At 40.9% G+C, this 24113-nt stretch overlaps 1 protein-coding gene across 1 annotated transcript in view; it reads right to left on the reverse strand.

The window, feature by feature from the left end:
- C4H4orf19 (chromosome 4 C4orf19 homolog) overlaps positions 1–22196 on the reverse strand; it is a 70504-nt gene extending 48308 nt beyond the window's left edge. Inside the window, exon 1 of the mRNA XM_004266228.3 lies at positions 22068–22196. The gene's annotated coding sequence lies outside the window, so the exon portion shown is untranslated. The remainder of the gene's footprint in view (positions 1–22067) is intronic.
- Between the last annotated feature and the right edge of the window lie 1917 nt (positions 22197–24113).

Consider the following 24113-nt stretch of genomic DNA (forward strand, 5'->3'; position numbering starts at 1 on the left):
TAAAATAACTGTTATTGCCCCTCGTTCTGCTATTGTCCAGAATAGCAGCGACAGGAAGCAGGGTGGGTATGTTCTGGACTTGAATGGATTTGGAGGTTGCTGCTCCCAGAAAATCTGAGCACAGGTGGCATGGCTGTGAAGGATATGAAGCAACCCTATGATGCAGCAATTTGCCTCCTGGGGTATTTACCCAGGAGCAATGAAAATATATATCCACATAAAAACTGTCCAAGAGTGTTGATAGCAGCTTTATTCAGAGTAGTCCCAAACTGGAAATAACACAAATGTCCATCAACAGTATAATGCCCTGTGGTGTGGTCATACAATGAAATACTACTGAGCAAGAAAAAAGAATGAACTGCTGAGATGTGCAACAACACATACGGAACTCAAGAACATGCTGAGGAAAAGCAGCCTTACACAAAAGAGAACATACATTCTTACAGACTGTATGAGTCATTTAGATAAGTTTTAAATAGGCTAAATTAAGCCATGGTGATTAAAAAAATCAGAATAGTGACTGACTCCATTGGAGTGGAAACAAGAATTGATTGGGAAGGGGCATGGAAATTTTCCTGGGTGATGACGCTCTCTATATTTCTTGATGAGGAGTTGCGTGATACAGTTGTATGCAGTTGCCAAAACTCACCAAATTGTACACTTGGATTTATGCATTTCACTGAATGTAAATTACACCAGAGGAAGTGGAGAAGGAAGGGCAGGGGGAAAGGTGAAGGAGAAGAGGAGAACGGCAAATAAAAACTGAACTCACAGTCAACCAAACACATGCTGAAATGTTTGAACTGAAATGACGTCTGTAACATACTCTGAGATGTAGTCAAAAAAAAAAAAAAAAAAAAAAAAAAAAAAAGAGGGATTGGTGGACAGCCAGGTGGTTAGATACGTGATAGAGAAAAGACACCTACATTAATTATAGATTCTAGATGGTGAGATGTGCAATTCTTTAAGCTTTTCCGTAGCTTGAAAATTTTCATACTAAAGAACATGAGTGTATGGCAATGTATCTCTTTTTGCCTTTTTGAAGTATTTCATTAACCGTTGGGCCAAAAAAGCTACTTGAGAACCATCGAAGCATTTCATATGGTCCTTGCTCTATTTTAATAAATGGAACCTAAAATGTCACACTTATTCTCCGTTCCGTGAATAACAGCAATCACTCACACTATGGGCCACCACCACCTCTGGATCGCTGGAGCTGTCCAGGCACCACCGAGCTAATTACCTTACACACGTCAGCCTCCCATAGAGAACTCAATGGTTTTCTTGACTGTCTAACAGAAAGTTCTAGAACACATCTTCAGAACTTCCAGGCAGCCGGGAGCTAGAACAGATGTCCAAGAGGAAGACTATGTCTGTGATGGTGGGTATTTCGAGCAGAATGTATTATTCAAATATGTTATGAAGGTGTGGGACTCTGTGTGTGTGTGTGTGTGTGTGTGTGTGTGTGTGTACTGAGCGGGAAGTGAGAGAAGGAAAATATATTTTAGAAAGAAGGTACACATTATAAGTCATAAAAAGGAATAGTAACTTTATTCCAAATTCTGTAGAGAGAGAAAACTTTTTCCTTTTCTTTTTTTTCTTAAGCTCGTATCCACTGCCATATGATACTGTCACCTGACAAAGGGGTGTGACAAAGGCTGCCCGGATCTGTCACCTCCAGTTCTTTTCTAGCTTCCCTTTCTCAATAAACCTTTGACAAAGGTCAGTTGTTTGAAAGGCTGGGTTTTTCCTTGTTTGGTCAAAGCGTTTCTTGCTCAGCAGAATGATTAACTGTCTCTGAGTGTCAATAAATAAGTGGTTTCAGTGAAGCTTTTTGGAATCTATTTCCCTGAAGGCTGCTTGGTGGCGTGCCTGGGATTGCTTTGGTTTTGTGTGAAGCTAGCAGGTAAACAATGTAATTACCAGCTGCCTAGTCCCTGCGGCTCCTGATACCTGCAGAGCCACGCATTGAAGAATAGGGCAGGGATAAAGTATCTTCACCTAAAACCAGGAGTCAGGCTTTGAACTTCAACTCAAACTGACAAAATGCCAAGGTGCTAAAGTGGCAGAAGGTGGATTTGAACTAAAGGGATCTCAGGAGCCCTGGTGCAGCTGTGCAGGCACTAGGAAGGTAGTGAATTAGGTAAATATCTACTAGGAGAAAAGAAGACAATAAGCCAGACTTGAACAAAGACATCAGTTTCTGATTAACTTTACCCTGGATGGAGGCCATAATTCAAACCTGATTCATGAAACAGTGTCTAACAGTTCTGGCTGTGTACAGGGGGAATGTATCAGAACTGGATTAGCTACAGTAACCCCACACCGAACAAGTTCAGGGAAATCTGTTTGGTTCATTTTATTTGCGTGGACACCTCTCTGCTGTCATTAGGGAGAGATGGGTGGTTTTCTGTAAAGCCAGATCAAACCACCTCTTCCTGAGAAGCAGCTGACTGATGTGCAAACCAAGCATCTTCTGCCTGTCCCATTGGAATAATATAGTAGACGTGTTTCATACAATGACACACTTAGTGGTACCCAGGTTCCAAAAAATAGCAGACAGACTTTGAAACTTAATAGGATTCAGGAGGAAAAAAAAAATCTTGGCTCCTTCCTTAACATAAATTATATATAATAAGCAAATCAGTAGGCAGTTTTCATTGGTTTGTGACTCATTTGGGACTTAATTCCGATAAAGATGATGTGGTGACATTTAAAGGCTTGGCCGAAATTAGAAACAGGAAACCTGAAGGTGACTTTGGTGGAAAATATAGAATATAAAATAGTGTGCAAAATAATAAGACATTCACTCGTTAGGTGGGTTTTATGCATTGCTGACTCAATCCATCCATACTGTTTTGGCCATCTGACTACTCTGCCAGTCTGATGGTGTGGGATGAGTGACAGCCTTACTTTCACATGCACAGAGTGGATTTTGTTTTTTAAGACAGAATGATCTATCAACATAGTCTTCTCGGCCATTCTCCCAGGACAAGAAACAGAAGAAAGTTGAATGACTTGCTTTCTGAGCACAGAATGAAGTAAGAATCTGAACTTTAGTCCCAACGCATCTCACACACTGCTCCCCACACGCTACACATTTGAGAGACCTGGCTACATGGATGCCGGGCTACAGACTGGCTGGTACAGTGGGATGGAGCAGACCAATGTTCACCTGGCTTAAGTGCTCTGCTGTTTCAAGGCGAAATGCTGGTCTCATGGGGTTAGAAGAAAAATCCAGAAGCATTCCTCTCCTCCACTAACATCTCCATCTTTGATAACTTGGGCATGGGGTTATCAGAGGGAAACTGTTTGTTGCATTTTTCTTATCCTTTATTGGTACTTTATAGGATTACTAATAAGAAATCTGAGTAAGTAACAAAAATCTTGCCCCAGCACGTATTGGGACTTCTCTATGGAGAGTGCCGATGACAGATGACCCTTCATGACACAGGACCACCAGACCTTGAATGTGGTGTAGGCCATGGGTGCTCAGTGGTGGCACCAGCGCTAGCAGAAAAGTTTATGCTTCTGGGGTTGTTAAGGGCTGAAGTGTATCCCTAACCCATAGCGCCTCAGAATGGGACTGTATTTAGAGAGAGGACCTTTAAAGAGGTAATTAAGGTAAAATGAGGTCATTAGGGTGAGGCCTAACCCAATCCAACTAGTGTCTTTACTAGAAGGGGAGATTAGGACACACAGACAACACAGACTGTGGGAGGACCATGTTGAAGAGGCAGCAAGGAGAGAGGCCTCAGGAGAAACCAAACCTGCTGACACCTTGACCTTGGACTTCCAGCCTCCAGAACTGTGAGAAGTTAAATGTCTGTTGCTTAAGCCACCCAGTCTGTGCTATTTTGTTATGGCAGCCCTAGTGGTCGAATACAGGGATTTACAAAGAAAACGTGAAGAATATTTGGAATTGTTCAAAGTACAAGAGCCTATCTAGGCTAACTCAGAGCTGTCCAGAGTGTGTTCCTAGGAAGTTAGTAACTGTTACTGGGAAAAAGAAAGGGGGATTCTGGGCTCAAGTGAATTTGGGAAATGCTGGATTAGACAGTCAGCCCCGTTTCTTTGCTGCAGAACTTCTCAGAGCCTTTAATGTGCTGAAGTGCATATTATGAGTTTGATTCACATGATCTGTGTGCCATCCTTGACACCTCTCTTTGCTTCACTTTTCATTTCCAATCCATGGCCAATTCCTGACGACTTTATCTTTTAAATATTTCTTGAACGAGTTCACTTCTATCTGAACCTTCATGAAACCTGGGTTGTACCAACATTGCCTGACAATTTCATTTTCTAAATATTTCTTGAATTAGTTCACTTTTCTCTACTGAACTGCGATTGAGACCTGGACCCAATGACCTACGTCTCTGGCTTAGTCCACTGCGAGACCTTTCTGACACGTCTGCCCACACCCACTGGGTGCTCTCCAGGCAGTTGTCCACAACGCAGCCACAGGAGCCTTTCCCAAGAACAGGCTGGATTATGCCAGCTCCCTGACTGTAAAGACATTTCAGTAGCTTCCCACTGTTCTTAAAATGAGAAGACAAAATTCCTACCCACTTCTACAAGCTTATATTGAACCATCATCCTCCCTGGCCTCCATCCACCCTCACAGGTTTTCTTTTAGTCCCACACTGTTCTGCCTCTACCCACGACAGGACCTTTGCTCATGCCGTCTCTTCTTCCTGGTTAATACCCCCGATCTTCCTCAGGGAAGCTTTCTTTTACTTCCATTCTTGGGTCAAAACCCTGTACCACTGATTCACATTGCACTTGTCACTACTGAAAACTTACCTGTATGTGATTATTTGGTTAATACCTGAATCTTCCTCTTCTACATTGAAAACTCTGAGTTTGTAGAACACCTTTTTGTGAAACACCCAGTTAATTTATTGATGAAGGTCCGGGGAGGACACCTCTGAAACACACCGTGAAGAATTTTTATGAAGAAAGATAATGAGCAGGGTTCAAGGAGAAAGGTTTTGGGTCCTTAGAAACAGGCAGCTGTTCGTTGCAGCTTAGCTAAACAACCCACGTGAAAAGTTGAATGTGGAAAAAAATATGATATTGGGTCTAAGTTCTGGAGGTATATGTGGGTGTTTAACTTAAAAAAAAAACACCAACTTTTGATTTTGAAAATTTTCAAACCTACAGAAATCTTGGAAGACTAGTACAACAAATCACCACATACTTTTTTTTTTTTTTTTTGTGGTTCGCGGGCCTCTCACTGTTGTGGCCTCTCCCGTTGCGGAGCACAGGCTCCGGACGCGCAGGCTCAGCGGCCATGGCTCACGGGCCCAGCCGCTCCGCGGCATGTGGGATCTTCCCGGACCGGGGCACGAACCCATGTCCCCTGCATCGGCAGGCGGACTCTCAACCACTGCACCACCAGGGAAGCCCCGCCACATACTTTTAAGCCACCTGTTTAATGATGTGATTTTGCTCCAGAAGAGCTGCTCTTTTCTGCTTTACTGCAGTCAGTGTAATTCTGACAGTGCCTTCAGAAAGACAGGACTACGTAATTTGATCACAAATGCTCATATTTCAGGAAGGCCAGACATGCCTGCTGGCAAATGATTAATCACGAAATGATCTTAAATAAGGTACTGCAGGAGATAAAATGACATTTATGGGACATACTTTTTAAAAATTTACAGCCACTTGAGAAAACAAAACACTTTCAAATGAAAGAACAACCAGCAATAAAAATAACAGATAAGTGTCGACTGAGGGGGAGGCAGATAGCACTGAGAGCGTGAAGAGGATGAGATTGTTTCTAGTTACGTTTCTTCACAGAAATGGATTCCCTATGGGAAGCAGCACATCTTGTCATCAATTAATTTCCTTGTACTAAAATACCAACTTGGAAAACTCACTTTATAAGGCAAATTGTAAATAAGTATGTCTTTCGTGAGCACACACACAGTGTGAAAGGTCTGATTCCTTATTTAAGCAATATTTACCATTGTTTTAGTTCTTTACTAGAAGGACAATCCAAAGCTCAGGGAAGTGTCTGTTCCTTTAAGGGTCAACCAAGTTGGTGGACTTTAGCCAAACAATTAACCCTTTTTTTTTTTTTCCCCCTGACAAAGAATAGGCTACTATATTCACCTGACGTATTTAGTTAGTCTCTCGCTAAGAACTGCTGCCTTGGGGAGGGGGTGACTCCCAGTGAACGGGCCCCTAGGCCTAGAGATCCAGGGATTTCCCTCTTAACCCATTATTTCCAGAGATCGCATGTAGGTCTAGAGAAATCAGAACCAGGCAAATGATGAATAAGATCACAACCTGGTACAAACGTGTTGGGGAGGGGAAGACCACCAATAGCGGGGCAAAGTGAGCGGGGGTGTGTTTTTAAATTAATACAAGCTGTTAACTGCATTTGGCACCATCTAACCTATACGAGACTAGAAACTTGCCTTTAGAAAGATGAGCTCTTCAGGTCCAGGTGATAATTTTTGAGAAGGTTCTGTCAAAATGGAGTTCACGTATGGCCTCGGTGTGAGAACTTGGTTCCCTAACACCTGAATTCTAGACCAGATTTTCCAACCTGGAAAGGAATCAGGAAGGGGTACTCTCAGAGTCACAGCATTACCTGTGTTCTTTAATTTATGCTTTGAACTCCTACTTATCTGAGTTTTCCCCCAATGTGTTTATGTTAACTTTACAATCAGGAAGAAACCAATAAAACTATTAAAGATCAGAGCTGGAGCTTCTCATTTGTACACATGGGAAAACGGCTGCTGTGGTTAAGGAAGAGGCTCAAAAAGCTTCCGGCAGGTCAAAGGCCATGGATATGGGGACACACCTCCGAGGGCGTAATTAACAAACGTCTACTGATCTCTTGTCTAAAAACTTTCAGCTTCAAAGGTTAAGTAATTAGAAGTCCCTTACTTTACTATTTTTTAACAGTTTTGAGATATAATTCACATACCTTACCATTCACCCACGTAAAGTATACAATTCAATGTTTTTTTAGTATATTCATGGAATTATACACAATTTTAACACATCTTTATCACTCTCAAAAAAGAAATCCTGCACCTTTTAGGAAAGAACCCCTGATCCCCCAAGCTACTCAGCACTAGGCAATCACCAATATACTTTCTGTGTATTTGTCTATTCCGGGCCTTTCATATAAATGGAATCATGAAATATGTGGACTTTTGTGTCTGGCTTCGTTCACTTAGCATGGTATTTTCAAGGTTTATCCGTGTTGTAGTATATATCAGTACTTCATTCCTTTCTATGGCCATGCAATAGCCAATACCGTATGGATGTATCACATTTTATTTGTCTACTCATCAGTCAGTGGACACTTTCTGGCTATCATGAATCATGCTGCTATGAACATTCATACACACATTTTTGTGTGGACATGTGTTTTCAGTTTTCTTGGGTATATACCTGGAAGTGTATTGCTGGGTAATATAGTAGTTCTGTGTTTAAGAAAACCTTTTAAGAAACTGCCAGACTGTTTTCCAAAGTGGATTCACCATTTTACATTCCCACTGGTAGTGTATGAGGGTTCCAGTTTCTCTACATGCTTGCCAATACTTGATATTGCCCATCTTTTTTTTTTTTTTTTGCGATACGCGGGCCTCTCACTGTTGTGGCCTCTCCCATTGCGGAGCACAGGCTCCGGACGCGCAGGCTCAGTGGCCATGGCTCACGGGCCCAGCCGCTCCGCAGCATGTGGGATCTTCCTGGACCGGGGCACGAACCCGTGTCCCCTGCATCGGCAGGCGGACCCTCAACCACTGCGCCACCAGGGAAGCCCTTGCCCATCTTTTTGATTACAGCCATTCTCGTGGGTACCTATCATGAAGTGGTACACTTCATTGTTTTTAATGTGTTTTCAAGAATTGTTTTCTGTCTGATTACAGAAGTCATGCAAGTTAACATAGAAAATTTCTTGACATGTATTCACTGATTTGATTCCTAGCTTGTAGGCCAACAACAATCCCATCTATGTATCAGCACAATTATTATCCCTAGTTTACAAAGAAAGGGAGGTTCACAGAGCTTAAGAAGCTCTAGAGTGGGATTTGAAACCAGGTGTGTCTAAAAGATTATGCTTTTCACCATGGCTTTATCCTGTTTCAGTGGCTCCTATGTGCATATATAAACCCGCGGGGATCAAATGGGATATGGAAGTAACTCAACTTTATGAATTTAAAGCATCTAGTGATGATGAGTAAGATGCTGAAGGGACATGGCTTTTGCATTATAGCAACAGGTGACACATTATCTGTTGAGATATTAAGGAACAGAGAAGTGCCTTCTGTGACCAGAGAGCAATTTAAAGGAAGACCTGAAACTAAGCAGTCCCAAGTCACTTTGGGTAAATTACTGTCTTTATCACTCCCCCACCCCCCACCCCAGATAAAGGACAACATTAATCGTCCTAGGGTTATGGTGATAAATAGCACTGAAACATGTGCTAAGTGTATTCACCTTTCGGTCTGTGCACTTAAGAGACCGAGGCCAGCTGCTCTTGAGTCACTGCGTTCTCTGAATGAGGCCAGAGAGGTGATTCAGTTTTGCGATTCTTTTTCACCTTACATAAGGTAGTTCCTTTTTTCTTTTCTAACTCCTTGTAATTGAGGAAAAATGATTTTGCAGATTGGCCACAATCACAAGCAGTTCCAGAAATTAAAATTCCTCAGGCTCTAGTTAAACATTATTGGTAAAAAGTTCCTGCTCACTACAACCCCTTTCTAGAACTGTATTCCATGGCACGTCATATATAATGATTATATCTTTAGCTAGGCTCCTTCCAGTTTTCAAGTTTATATACGTGACTCAATTAAATAGAAGAGCTCAGGGAATCGACTTTCTAAATAACTACTTCATAAACATTGCTAAAGGTGGTATATTTTTACACATGATTTCCTATAATGAAGCTAGACAGAAGTTCCTCTAACTCCAAGAATCTTAACCAAAAAAAGCACACTAGTTTTGGACAGGACAGAGTTAATTAGGGAATGAGAAATAGAGACTAGAATGCTCATTAGTTTCAAAATGTTTATTTTGAGCAAAGGATCCTTATTATCTCAATCTTTAAGGTGCACTAGGCAGCCTGTATTAAAATGGCTTATTCTCCAGGGGGTGAGGGGTGAGGTCATGGGTGGGGTGGATTTGGATGAGATAGCAGCGCCAGTTTTAACACTCTTATTAATCTTGAACTAGGGTTGAAGTGTGCAGTGGCAAAAAAGAGCACTGTTTCTATGAACTGTGTAAAGGAGAGGGAAGGAGGAAACGTTGAGAAGGATGATATCTCAATTTTATTTCTTTTTTTTTTTTTTTTTTTTTTTTTGCGTTACGCGGGCCTCTCTCAATTTTATTTCTTAAAAGGCACTCTTGTGGCTGCATTTCCTCCTAAACCCAGTGTTTTGTGTCCAACTGGACTGCAACACAGCCTTCTTGGTCTGGCAGTACACGGAAGGACCAAGAAGGAGTTTACCTAAAGCAGCAAAAGGTCAGGCAGTAAAGCTGGGAGAACTGCTTCTGCTGATGTATCTTTCATAAGTGACGGGATTGATCTTTGAAATCATTATGCTTGGGTATTTTGATCTGTCTAAAAAGGTAAAGTGAGTTCTTTCATAAGGAAGTGAAAAAAAAAGGACTAAATGATTATAAAACTAATTTCTGAGTTGCTAAGTATCACTTGATCGTCATCAGTAATGCCACTGCATAAAAATCAGTTTGAGGAAATCTAGCCTAATGTGAAAGCAGAGACTCTTGAGGTTGAGATGGCTGCCACCGAGGAGGCAGTCTGCTGGCTAAGAGGGTGTGTCCCAGAGTCACAGGAAGCTTGACTGAGTCCCAGCTCTGTCACTTACTAGCTCTGTCATCTTGAACAGCTTGCCTAACCTCTCTGAGCCCACCCCTTTAAGTTAGATGAGGTATATAAACCACTTGGAGTGCCCGGCACATAGTAGGTGCTCAATAAATGTTAGCTATTCCTGCTCTCCTGAGGCCTTCCCCATCCACTTGTCCTAAAACATGTATTCATGCCACCCCATATTTTATTTAGCCTTCGTATTCACAGATGGACTTTTTGAGCACCGACTGTTGTCGGGTAGTGGGCACCGAGGAGTCAAAGGTGCCTGAGCCACGGTGCAGTTCTTGATCTTGAGGGGAAGGGAAACCAGATGATGTGTCATCAGCCAAAACAGTAACACAGGAGGGAGGGCAAATCAGTGTGGGTGGGGGTGGGCGTGGGGCGGTGATGAACTCAGGCTAGGAAGATGGGTTAAGTTTAAAGGGGCCTGGGGATGTGCCAGTAGATCTGCCCTGCAGGCAGCTGTCTTCAGTGGATCTGTAGCTGTATGGGGAGAGCAGGGCTGGAGAGATGCATGTGGTGTCATGTGCCTATGGGTACTCTTCGGGGCACACACACTCTGACACTGCCAGAGGCTGGTCTGGCTCCATGGGGTGGGGAGGGAGCCCAGGGAACACTAATGCTTGGGAATGGGAGATGGCAACAGGGCTTTCTGGGTGTCCCCTTAAGGCCCCAAAAGACATTATGTGAGGCTACTTAGATTTTTTTAAAATTAATGTGTAAGTCATTAAAATAACAAATCCGAAAATTTAATTTTCTCTTGAGTTGGGATCAACTATAAATCTTATATTCTATTTAAAATTCTATATACTTTGTCAACCCTTTTAAGAGTGATGTAATATACTGGATTTTCTTCTTTAAGTTATTTCAGTTTTCTGACCAGTAAACAAACCCTCCCCTAGTACTTAAGTCATTTTATAAAACTAATAAACTCACAAATAACGTAAATCTTTGGTTCTCTTAAAAGTTTCAGTTGAGTATAAAACAGCAAAATTATCTTAAAAGTTTCAACTTACAGATCCAAGGTCTAAATCAATCACTCAATGACATATTTTAAATTGGAATCACAAGGCTATTCATGTTAACATTATCTTAAACATTGTGAATACTATATGTATTTAAAATGTTAAAGGAGACCTTCAAGATGGCAGAGGAGTAAGACGTGGAGATCACCTTCCCCCTTACAAACACATCAGAAATACACCTACATGTGGAACAGCTCCTTACAGAACACCTACTGAACGCTGGCAGAAGACCTCAGACTTCCCAAAAGGCAAGAAACTGCCCACGTACCTGGGTAGGGCAAAAGAAAAAAGGAAAAACAGAGACAAAAGAATAGGGACGGGACCTGCACCAGTGGGAGGGAGCCGTGAAGGAGGAAATGTTTCCACACATTAGGAAGCCCCTTCACTGGAGGAGACGTGGGGGTGGCGGGGGGAAGCTTCGGAGTCACGGAGGACAGCGCAGCAATAGGGGTGCAGAGGGCAAAGTGGAGAGATTCCCGCACAGAGGATCAGTGCCAACCAGCAGTCACCAGCCTGAGACGTTTGTCTGCTCACCTGCTGGGACGGGTGGGGGCTGGGAGCTTAGGCTCGGGCTTCGGAGATCAGATCCCAGGGAGAGGTTAGTGTGCCACAGCTAGCTGGGAGGGAGTCTGGGGAAAACTCTGGAACTGCCTAACAGGCAAGAGACCATTGTTTCAGGTGCGCGAGGAGAGGGGATTCAGAGCACCGCCTAAACGAGCTCCAGAGACCTGCGCGAGCCGCGGCTATCAGCGCGGACACCTGAGACGGGCATGACACGCTAAGGCTACTGCTGCAGCCACCCAGAAGCCTATGTGCAAGCACAGGTCACTATCCACACCCCTCTTCCGGGGAGCCTGTGCAGCCCGCACTGCCAGGGTCCCGTTATCCAGGGACAAGTTCCCCTGGAGAACACATGGCTCGCCTCAGGCTGGTGCAATGTCACTCTGGCCTCTGCCGCCGCAGGCTCGCCTCGCATTCTGTACCCCTCCCTCCCCCCGGCATGAGTGAGCCAGAGCCCCCTAATCAGCTGCTACTTTAACCCCGTCCTGTCTGGGTGGCAACAGGCACCCTCAGGAACCCCAGGAGCTGTGCGAACCAAGAAGAGAAAGGGAAATCTCTCCCAGCAGCCTCAGGAGCAGCGGATTAAATCTCCACAATCAACTTGATGTACCCTGCATCTGTGGAACATCTGAATAGACAATGAATCATCCCAAAATTGAGGTGGTGGACTTTGGGAGCAACTGTAGACTTGGGGTTTGCTTTCGGCATCTAATTTGTTTCTGGTTTTATGTTTATCTTAGTTTAGTATTTAGAGTTTATTATCATTGGCAGATTTGTTTATTGATTTGGTTGCTCTCTTCCTTTTTTTAATATATAGATATATATTTTTTTCCTTTTTCCCTTTTTGTGAGTGTGTATGTGTATGCTTCTTTGTGTGATTTTGTCTGTACAGCTTTGCATTTGTCCATTTTGCTGTTGTTGTTTTGTTTTGTTTTTAGTACAGTTTTTAGCACTTGTTATCACTGGTGGTTTGTTTTTTGGTTTGGTTGCTCTCTTCTTTCTTTTTCTTACTTACAAAATTTTTTAAATTTTTAATAATTAAGAAAATTTTTTTATTTTAATAACTTTATTTCCTTCCTTCCCGCCCATCTTTATTTCTCCCTTTTTTTCTGAGCCATTTGGCTGACAGGATCTTGGGGCTCTGGCTGGGTGTCAGGTCTGTGCCTCTGAGGTGGGAGAGCCGAGTTCAGCACATTGGTCCACCAGAGACCTCCTGGCTCCACATAATATCAAACGGCAAAAGCTCTCCCAGAGATCTCCATCTCACTGCTAAGACCCAACTCCACTCAACGACCAGCAAGCTACAGTGCTGGACACCCTATGCCAAACCACTAGTAAGACAGGAACACAACCTCACCCATTAGCAGAGAGGCTGCCTAAAATGAAAATAAGTTCACAGACACCCCAAAACACACCACTGGACGTGGTCCTGCCCACCAGAAACACAAGATCCAGCCTCATCCACCAGAACACAGGCACCAGTCCCCTCCACCAGGAAGCCTACACTACCCACTGAACCAACCTTAGCCACTGGGGGCAGACACCAAAAACAACGGGAACTATGAACCTGCAGACTGCAAAAAGGAGATCACAAACACAGTAAGTTCAGCAAAATGAGAAGACAGAGAAACACACAGCAGATGAAGGACCAAGGTAAAAACCCACCAGACCAAACAAATGAAGAGGAAATAGGCAGTCTGCTTGAAAAAGAATTCAGAGTAATCATACTAAAGATGATCCTAAATCTTGGAAATAGAACAGAGAAAATCAAGAAACATTTCACAAGGACTTAGAAGAACTAAAGAGCAAACAAACAATGATGAACATCACAATAATGAAATAAAAAATTCTCTAGAAGGAATCAATAGCAGAATAATTGAGGGAGAAGAACGGATAAGTGACCTGGAAGATACAACAGTGGAAATAACTACCACAGAGCAAAGAAAAAAGAATGAAAAGAACTGAGGAGAGTCTCAGAGACCTCTGGGACAACATTAAACGTGCCAACATTCGAATTATAGGCGTCTGAGAAGAAGAAGAGAAAAAGAAAGGGACTGAGAAAATATTTGAAGAGATTATAGTCATAAACTTCCCTAATATGGGAAAGGAAATAGTCAATCAAGTCCAGGAAGCACAGAGAGTCCCACAGAGGAAAAATCCAAGGAGAAACACACCAAGACACATATTAATCAAACTATCAAAAATTAAATACAAAGAAAAAATATTAAAAGCAGCAAGGGAAAAGCAACAAATAACATACAAGGGAATCCCCATAAGGATAACAGCTGATCTTTCAGCAGAAACTCTGCAAGCCAGAAGGAAGTGGCAGGACATATTTAAAGTGATGAAAGGGAAAAACCTACAACCAAGATTACTCTACCCAGCAAGGATCTCATTCAGATTCGACAGAGAAATTAAAACCTTTACAGACAAGCAAAAGCTAAGAGAATTCAGCATCACCAAATCAACTTTACAACAAATGCTAAAGGACCTTGTCTAGGAAAGAAACCCAAGAGAAGGAAAAGACCTACAATAACAAACCTAAAACAATTAAGAAAATGGGAATAGGAACATACATATCGATAATTACCTTAAATGTAAATGGCTTAAATGCTCTAACCAAAAGACATAGACTGGCTGAATGGATACAAAAACAAGACCCATCTATATCTGTCTACAAGAGACCCACTTCACACTTAGGGACACATACAGACTGAAAGTGAGGGGATGGAAAAAGATATTCCATGCAAATGGAAATCAAAAGAAAGCTGGAGTAGCAATTCTCATATCAGACAAAATAGACTTTAAAATAACGACTATTACAAGAGACAAAGAAGGGCACTACATAATGATCAAGGGATCAATCCAAGAAGAAGATATAACAATTGTAAATATTTATGCACCCAACGTAGGAACACCTCAATACATAAGGTGAACGCTAACAGCCATAAAAGGGAAATCGACAGTAACGTTATCATAGTAGGGGACTTTAACACCCCAGTTTCACCAATGGACAGATCACGCAAAATGAAAATAAATAAGGCAACACAAGCTTTAAATGATACATTAAACAAGATGGATATTCATAGGACATTCCATCCCAAAACAACAGAATACATTTTCTTCTCAAGTGCTCATGGAACATTCTCCAGGATAGATCATACCCTGGGTCACAAATCAAGCCCTGGTAAATTTAAGAAAACTAAAATCATATCAAGTATCTTTTCTGACCACAACGCTATGAGACTAGGTATCAATTACAGGAAAAAATCTGTAAAAAATACAAACACAATGGAGGCTAAAGAACACATTACTAAATAACCAAGAGATCTCTGAAGAAATCAAAGAGGAAATAAAAAAATATCTAGACACAAATGACAATGAAAACACAATGACCCAAAACCTATAGGGTGCAGCAAAAGCAGTTCTAAGAGGGAAGTTTACAGCAATACAATCCTACCTCAGGAAACAAGAAAAATCTCAAATAAACAACCTAACCTTACACCTAAAGCAATTAGAAAAAGAAGAACAAAAAAACCCAAAGTTAGCAGAAGGAAAGAAATCATAAAAATGGAATCAGAAATAAATGAAAAAGAAATCAAGGACACAAGAGCAAAGATCAATAAAACGAAAAGCTGGTTCTTTGAGAAGATAAACAAAATTGATAAACCAGTAGCCAGACTGATCAAGAAAAAAAGGGAAAAGACTCAAATCAATAGTATAAGAAATGAAAACAGAGAAGTAACAACTGACACTGCAGAAATACAGAGGATCATGAGAGATTAGTCAAGCAACTATACGCCAGTAAAATGGACAACCTGCAAGAAATGGACAAATACTTAGAAAAGCACAACCTTTCGAGACAGAACCAGGAAGAAAAAGAAAATATAAATAGACCAATCACAAGCACTGAAATTGAAACTGTGATTAAAAATCTTCCAACAAACAAAAGCCCAGGACCAGATGGTTTCACAGACAAATTCTATTAAACATTTAGAGAAGAGCTAACACCTAACCTTCTCAAACTCTTCCAAAATATAGCAGAGGGAAGAACACTCCCAAACTCATTCTAGGAGGCCACTGTCACCCTGATACCACAACCAGACAAAGATGTCACCAAGAAAGAAAGCTACAGGCCAGTGTCACTGATGAACATAGATGCAAAAATCCTGAACAAAATACTAGCAAACAGAATCCAACAACACATTAAAAGGATCATACACCATGATCAAGTGGGGTTTATCCCAGGAATGCAAGGATTCTTCAATATATGCAAATCAATCAACGTGATACACCATACTAACAAATTGAAGGAGAAAAACCATATGATCATCTCAATAGATGCAGAAAACGCTTTTGACAAAATTCAACAACAATTTATGATAAAAACCCTCCAGAAAGGAGGCATAGAGGGAACTTACCTCACATAATAAAGGCCATATATGAGAAACCCACAGCCAACATCGTTCTCAATGGTGAAAAACTGAAACCATTTCCAATAAGATCAGGAAAAAGACAAGGTTGCCCACTCCACCACTATTATTCAACATAGTTTTGGAAGTTTTAGCCCCAACAATCAGAGAAGAAAAAGAAATAAAAGGAACCCAAATCAGAAAAGAAGAAGTAATACTGTCACTGTTTGCAGATGACATGATATTATACACAGAGGATCCTAAAGATGCTACCAGTAAACTGCTAGAGCTAATCAATGACTTTGGTAAAGTAGCAGGATACAAAATCAATGAACAGAAATCTCTTGCATTCCTATACACTAACAACAAAAAATCTGAAAGAGAAATTAAGGAAACACTCCCATTTACCACTGCAACAAAATGAATAAAACACCTAGGAATAAAGCTACCTAAGGAGACAAAAACCTGTATGTAGAAAACTATAAGACACTAATGAAAGAAATTAAAGATGATACAAACAGATGGAGAGATATACCATGTTCTTGGATTGGAAGAATCAACATTATGAAAATGACTATACTACCCAAAGCAATCTACAGTTTCAATGCAATCCCTATCAAACTACCACTGGCATTTTTCACAGAACTAGAACAAAAAATTTCACAATTTGTATGGAAACACAAAATACCCCGAATAGTCAAAGCAATCCTGAAAAAGCAAAACGGAGCTGGTGGAATCAGGTTCCCTGACTTCAGACTAGACTGCAAAGCTACAGTAATCAAGACAGTATGGTACTGGCACAAAAACAGAAATATAGATCAATGGAACAGGATAGAAAGCCCAGAGATAAACCCACACACATATGGTCACCCTATTTTTGATAAAGGAGGCAAGAGTATACAATGGAGAAAAGACAGCCTCTTCAATAAGTGGTGCTGGGAAAACTGGACAGCTACATGTAAAAGAATGAAATTAGAACACTCCCTAACACCAGCCACAAAAATAAACTCAAAATGCATTAAAGACCTAAATGTAAGGCCAGACACTATAAAACTCTTAGAGGAAAACATAGGCAGAACACTCTATGACATAAGTCACAGCAAGATCCTTTTGACCCACCTCCTAGAGAAATGGAAATAAAAATAAACGAATGGGACCTCATGAAACTTGAAAGCTTTAGCACAGCAAAGGGAACCATAAACAAGACGAAAAGACAGCCCTCAGAATGGGAGAAAGTATTTGCAAATGAAGCAACTGACAAAGGATTAATCTCCAAAATTTACAAGCAGCTCATACAGCTCAATATCAAAAAAACAAACAACCCAATCCAAAAATGGGCAGAAGACCTAAATAGACATTTCTTCAAAGAAGATATACAGATTGCCAACAAACACATGAAAGGATGCTCAACATCACTAATCATTAGAGAAATGCAAATCAAAACTACAATGAGGTATCACCTCACACCAGTCAGAATGGCCATCATCAAAAAATCTACAAACAATAAATGCTGGAGAGGGTGTGGAGAAAAGGGAACCCTCTTCCACTGTTGGTGGAAATGTAAATTGATACAGCCACTGTGGAGAACAGTATGGACATTCCTTAAACACTAAAAATAGAACTACCATACGACCCAGCAATCCCACTACTGGGCATATACCTAGAGAAAACCATAATTCAAAAAGAGACACATACCACAGTGTTCATTGCAGCACTATTTACAATCGCCAGGACATGGAAGCAACCTAAGTGTCCATTGACAGATGAATGGATAAAGAAGATGTGGCACATATATACAATGGAATATTACTAAGCCATAAAAAGAAACGAAACTGAGTTATTTGTAGTGAGGTGGATGGATCTAGAGTCTGTCATACAGAGTGAAGTAAGTCTGAAAGAGAAAAACAAATACCGTATGCTAACACATATATATGGAATCTAAAAAAAAAAAAAGGGTTCTGAAGAACCTAGGGGCAGGACAGGAATGAAGACGCAGACGTAGAGAATGGACTTCAGGACACGGGGAGGGGGAAGGGTAAGCTGGGACGAAGTGAGAGTGGCATGGACTTATATACACTACCAAATGTAAAACAGATAGCTAGTGGGAAACAGTCGCATAGCACAGGGAGGTCAGCTCCGTGTTTTGTGACCACCTAGAGGGGTGGGATAGGGAGTGAGGGAGGGAGGGAGGGAGGGAGACGCAAGAGGGAGGAGATATGGGGATATGTGTATATTTACAACTGATTCACTTTGTTATAAAGCAGAAACTAACACACCATTGTAAAGCAATTGTACTCCAATAAAGATGTTAAAAAAGTAATAAAATAAAATATTAAAGACAGACTTTCCCACCATCTTATCTAAAAATATAAATACTTTGGGTTTTATTTAGTCCATCACATTTGTACTTGATTCTAAACCATTCCAGGGTTAAAACATTGTTTTGTAAGGAAATAATTTGTTTTAATATGGAACCCAAACCAGACAATGGGTACCATCTTCTCACTTCTCTCCCCAAGATTCCAATTACTAGTCACCTAATTCTCAAAACCTCTTTGATTCTTCCATCTCCCACACAGGCTGCCTTGCCAACCCACCCAAATCAGCAAATCTAGTCACTGTTTAATCCTATTCTGAATTCTCTGTACACCCTTCCCTGATGACTGTCATCGCTCACAGGTGTACAGAGGACCTGCAAATGGATTCTGCATCAACACCCCCCTTCAGACTTGGTAACAGGTGGCAGATGAATAGGGAAAGGTCACAGAAATAGATGAAGAACCAGAGGGGGAGAAATGTAATAGTATAACAGAAGTCAAAGAAAAGAGAGAATTCCCATAAGGAAGGCATCATCAATAACAGTAGTTAAGGGGATGAAATAGGACCATTAGATTTGATGGTCATACATTTAAATTTAAGATGCAAATTCCATCAGCGAAATTGTCATGTCATGATGTGCATAGACGACAAAGAGAGATATATGAAGAGTGAGCTAGAAGTGAGAAATGGGAATTGCAGTTAAAGGCAGCAACAACCCAGAATTCTTTAAGACCTTTTAACTTAACTTAGTATTTTAATAAGGGAAACACAGAGAGAGAGTGAGAGAGAGTGAGAGGGAGGGAGGGAGGGAGGGATGGACAGAGGGATGGAGGGATAGCTAAAAAGTGGAAGAATAACGCTCAAAGGAACAGACATTTGTTCTGTATTTTAATTATAAAAGAAAAGATTTGAGTGTGTTTACTGAGGAGAGAGTTGACTCCTTTTTGTGGGGGAGGGTTGGAGCGCTAAGAGTTTGAAGATTTGGGATGGAGACAGGATTAACTGGTGAGGCAGTGTGCCAGGGTACTGGTCTAAAAGGAAAGGAGTCCCCATTAAAATGCTGACCTTGAACAGGAAAAGGAACACCTTATCCTCTGAGAATGGAGGGAATGAGGAAAGGATTGATACAGAGGGAGATAGGTGTGGGTGTAGGCAGGGCAGGAAGTAGAGGCAGTCCAGCTGAACTGCCTGAATCTGGTCCACCCGGCCAGCCTGAGCCAGCCTGGCAAGGACTCAGCACACAGTTCCCGGGAACAGAAGGAATCTGGGCTGGGATGATGACAGCTCCAGAAATGGCCCAAAGAGAGCCATCAGAGGCCTTCCCAATAAGGTAGCAATTCACATGGATCACAGGTGACAGAAGGAATCTAGAGGTTTCTGTTGAACTCGGACTTCTCAGGTAAAGCAGATGAGACCAGAGATTAAGACATGCTCAAGAGCAGTTACTTGGTGGCTCTCAGACTACAAACTGGGTTTCTTGGCTTATGCCTCCCTCCGCCTTTAGAAAAATATACACAGCCAGTTTTCTCCACCTCTTTCCCTGGCTAACTTTCCCTCATTCTTCTGCTTTGCACACATCACTTTCTCTGAAAGCCTTCCCTGGACTCTCCCCCTTCCCCTAAAGCAGATGCCATAAAAGCTGTTCTACGTCCCTTTTACTTTTTCTTTGTTGCACCTAGTTGCACAAGTTGAAATTCTAGTTTTATTTACATGCTTATTTAATGTTCCTCTTTCCCAGCAGATATTATAAGCCACATGGGGACAGGGACTCTATTTGTTCGCGTCTGTTTCCTGGTCAGCACACAGCTCAAAGCCTAGCATGGAGTTAGTGTCCAATAAATATGATGAATGAATTTATATTCCAAGTATATGGTGTAGGAGTACAGTATTCAAGAATTTTATTTGCAAATTAAAGTTCTGCATTTGTGAAAAAATGTCCACTGTGGGGTGGCAAGAAGGCTGATTTATATTTTCCCTGTAGGTCGGGCATATGGGAAATGCTCAATACATATTTGTTGACTGAATAAGAATTTCTGCACTACTGGAATTTTCATTACTTTAAGAAAAACAACAACGACAATATAGCTTGCCTCCAAGCCACTGAAACCAAAGATACTACCTAAACATTAAAAAACAAAAAACTATTTTAACAAGTAAATTAAGATTTTCCAAACAATGTTATTTATTAGAGTTCATCAGAACTTTGTTAATAACCAATTTATGATGAAAATACTGATCACATAATTAAGGTAGCTTCTGGGATAATATATAACTAGAAAACTCAATGTTTAATTCCTAAAGTTTCACACTTTTGGAGTGTCTCAGAGACATCTTCTCTTATGATACTAAATGAACCTGAACTTAGATTTTTAGGACAGAAATTCATGCATTTGCAAACATTTAAAAATAAAAGTCATCACCAATGAATTGCCTACCACCTTTCTCAGGAAATTCATGAACACATGCATGAAGATTAGCACCACACAGTAGGCAAATATTTTTCCATGTCCCACCCAAAGCAAACAAATGAAAATAGAAACTGCAAGGACAATTATAAGATATCTCTAAATTTAAAGACACAGCATCCTTTTCTCCTTTGGCTTTCCTCTATACTTTTATCAGGAATAAATAGTCCTTAATCAGTTGCAACTGAGAAGTTCTAGCAGGAAAACATTTCTGCTCTTTTGATTGTGAGGTAGTTAACTTTTGTCTTACATTTCTTTACTTTCAAACCTTTATAAAGCAAAAGCAAAAAAAAACATGGAAAGCACTCAAATGTTTGTTGATTATAGATATTAAGAGATATTAGCGAATCTACGTGGTCTAGCCCTTAATTATACCTACAGACCCTTAGATTCTAATTCTTTCATGGAACTTTTAATTTCCCAAAGAGGCTATTATCCCTGTTAATAATTAAAATGTTTCAATGTTTAGGCATACACAGTGTCACAGTGTTGGCATAAAAATACTTTGTCATAGTCATTTGGGCAAGTTATGGGGAACGTGGCATAAAAATGCTTTATCATGGTTATTTGGGCAAGTTAAGGGGAATATGAATTCTTGAGTTTTCAGGGAAGACTGATTTCAAATAGTCTATCCTGTGTTCATCCAAAGTGTTTTGCATTTTACTAGAAGATTCGGTTAACTGTATCTCATACCAAAATTACTGGCAGATAGATGATGGCTTGGACTGACCATAGTGGAACAATGAGAAATGTAACTTTTTCCAGATATTTCTGAAGGCACACACACAGTCCACGGTTGGGTTATGTATTGCTAATAACCCCTCTAGGGCTCAGCTATCCTGTCATCTTGGAATTTTCTGACTCTTAAGATCTGTTGAGTTCACTCACATTCCTTCCTGTTCTATTTGCAGTGGAGGTCTGTGGAAGGTTATACATTCTCCCCTCGCCTATACTCTCAGCCTTTACATGTATTCCTAGTATTCAGGAAGCTAAATTTCTGCACTTGTGAATAGGAAAATGTGAGCTTACTGAAAGGCAGACATATAGTTGACCAAGGGGAAATAATTATTAGTACTTTAAATTTATCCTTACTTTCATTACATCAAAATACTAACTTGCTTAACACAATTTAAAGGTACATCACAGTTGTGACTCTTAACAATTTTTCCTTTTCCCCAATTTTAAGATTAAATGTACAAATGCATTATATGGATACCTTAAATACTTAAAGCATTGTGAACCCACACAAGACTAGCAATAGGAGAAAGAAAAAGTGGTTTGAAAGAGTTTAAAACTAAGCTCTATATAAACGTGTGTGTGTGTAGAGTCTAAAAAACTAAAACAGATGCTAACTTGAAAAATGGCAACGTTTAAGATATGGAAAATACTGAGTTGAAATAAAGCAATAAAACAATGGAAACAAGCTCACCAAATTTGCAAAACGGGAGCAGAAGAGTTTCCGAAAGATAGCGACCCATTTAGGGGATGAACATCAGATGCCAAGTGTAGTTCAGTATAAACAAAAGTATTCTGATTAGCTTCAGGGGAGAAAGAGAAAAGAACTGGGTACCAAAGGTGGAAAAGCCAAATAGCCCTGAACAGACTGGGGCACGTGGCTCCCTAATTGCCCCTGGGTAACTCCAGGTCTAAGGACAAGGTAGACCTCTATTCTCCTTTCTGTCCGTGAACTGCCGTCTGCAAGTGTTCAGTTCTTTGGGCCACCACCATGTGAGAGTGAACAACCTGAAACATTGCTCTTGGGCCCCAAATCGGGATGAGTTCCTCTAAGATAAGAGACAGTCCCCAAAACACACTCTGTGAAAAGGGGCTATGAGAGTTGTAGGAAGCGAGCATTCTGAAGACAGCTGTGAGAAATCATCACAACTTCATCAACAAATGAAAAGTATCCTTCAGGAACCATACCATTTCCTTCAGGAAGTTCAGGATATCGGTGTATTGTTGACCCTTACTTAAATCCAAAGTCCATTTCCCCAGCATAACCAATTAGGCATTGCAGCGGGGAGCCTATTCTTACTCTGGGTGGGGCAGGGGGGAGATGGGGTCGGGCGGGCAGCTTGCTCTGTGTTGAGCGCCAGTGTGGGAGTCTTTCTCCTGCCCTAATTTTAGTCCCGCCTCTAGGATCTGAAGTCTAAACAGTCCATTGAGTGCTTTAATGAGTGTTTTACAGTCTGTGGAACACGAGGCTGAACACTCTCCGAGTCTGAGCGCATCGTTTATGGCAGGAGACAGATTTATTTACTGGACAGTCCAATAAAAGCCAAGGTATTCATAGACACAGCGCTTGCTAGAGGAGACTTCCCTTGCTGTAGTCTAAAGAATTCCAGACTCTGAGTTGGTACAATCCCAGGGTTCTAGTCTTGGCCCTATGACTAATTTAGGGTTATATGACTTCAGCTAAGCCCTTAACCTCTCTGGGCCTCCATTTCCACATCTGTGAAATGGAGGCACTAAACTAAATGACCTCTAAGGCCCTTTTTGAATCTAACATTCTGGAATGACTGTGGACTGTGTGTTCAAAAGAGGGAGTAATCATGTTGGGATAGAATGATCAGGAGTTTTCATGAGAGAAGTAGGGTGGTTTGCTCATTTTCTGCAAAATCTGATTTCTCAGTTGCAAAAATCCACAGTATAGATTGCAAATGGCCCTGGTAATCTCTGCCGCACAGATAACCACTGCTAGGAATTTTTTCTTCTGGATAGTATAAGTGCTAATTATAATGTTACTACTGCCATGTTAAGTGCCAATTATAATCACTACTAACTGTATTAAAATGGAACACTAAATGCATGTTTCTTTAACAAATTAAAAAAATTAAGATTGTATCCTGGATATCTTTCCACCATGTCGTCACATATATATCTCATTTCTTTTTTCATCAGTGCAGAGTACTGCATTGTATCTATAAAGTGTACTTCATTTAACCAGTGTATACTGACAACAGATACACTGTTTTTCTTTTTGATCACAAACAACACTTCAACAAAATTCCTTTGTATACTCAGCCCCAAAATTCAATCTTGGCACTCCTCCCTCACTTCCCACTTCCAATCCACCACCAGGTCCTGGTGATTTCACCTAATATCTCAGGAACCCAGCCACCTCTCTCTGTTGAATTACCTCCACCTTTTTCAAGTGGAGATTCAACAACATCTAACGCAACAGCCCCTTACTTGGTCTCCTCTCTCCCCATGTCTTCCTTCCAGTTTCCCAACTTGCAGCCAGAGATGCAAATCTTATTTCCCAGTTTATGACCTTCAATAGCCTCTCTCTGTTCCCCAGATAAAGACCACTGCCTCATAATGGTTCTATTGTCTATAATGCATAGACAGTCTAGAATTGATGAGTGTGTTTTTCATCTGCACTCTAGGATGTAGATTAAATTAGTTATCCCAGTCAGGAATACACACTTCAGAGATGGTTAGTAAGAATGTTATCAGAAGGCTATAACCCAGA

This window comes from Orcinus orca, chromosome 4 (genome assembly GCF_937001465.1).
Source record: "Orcinus orca chromosome 4, mOrcOrc1.1, whole genome shotgun sequence".
NCBI classification, from domain to species: domain Eukaryota; kingdom Metazoa; phylum Chordata; class Mammalia; order Artiodactyla; family Delphinidae; genus Orcinus; species Orcinus orca.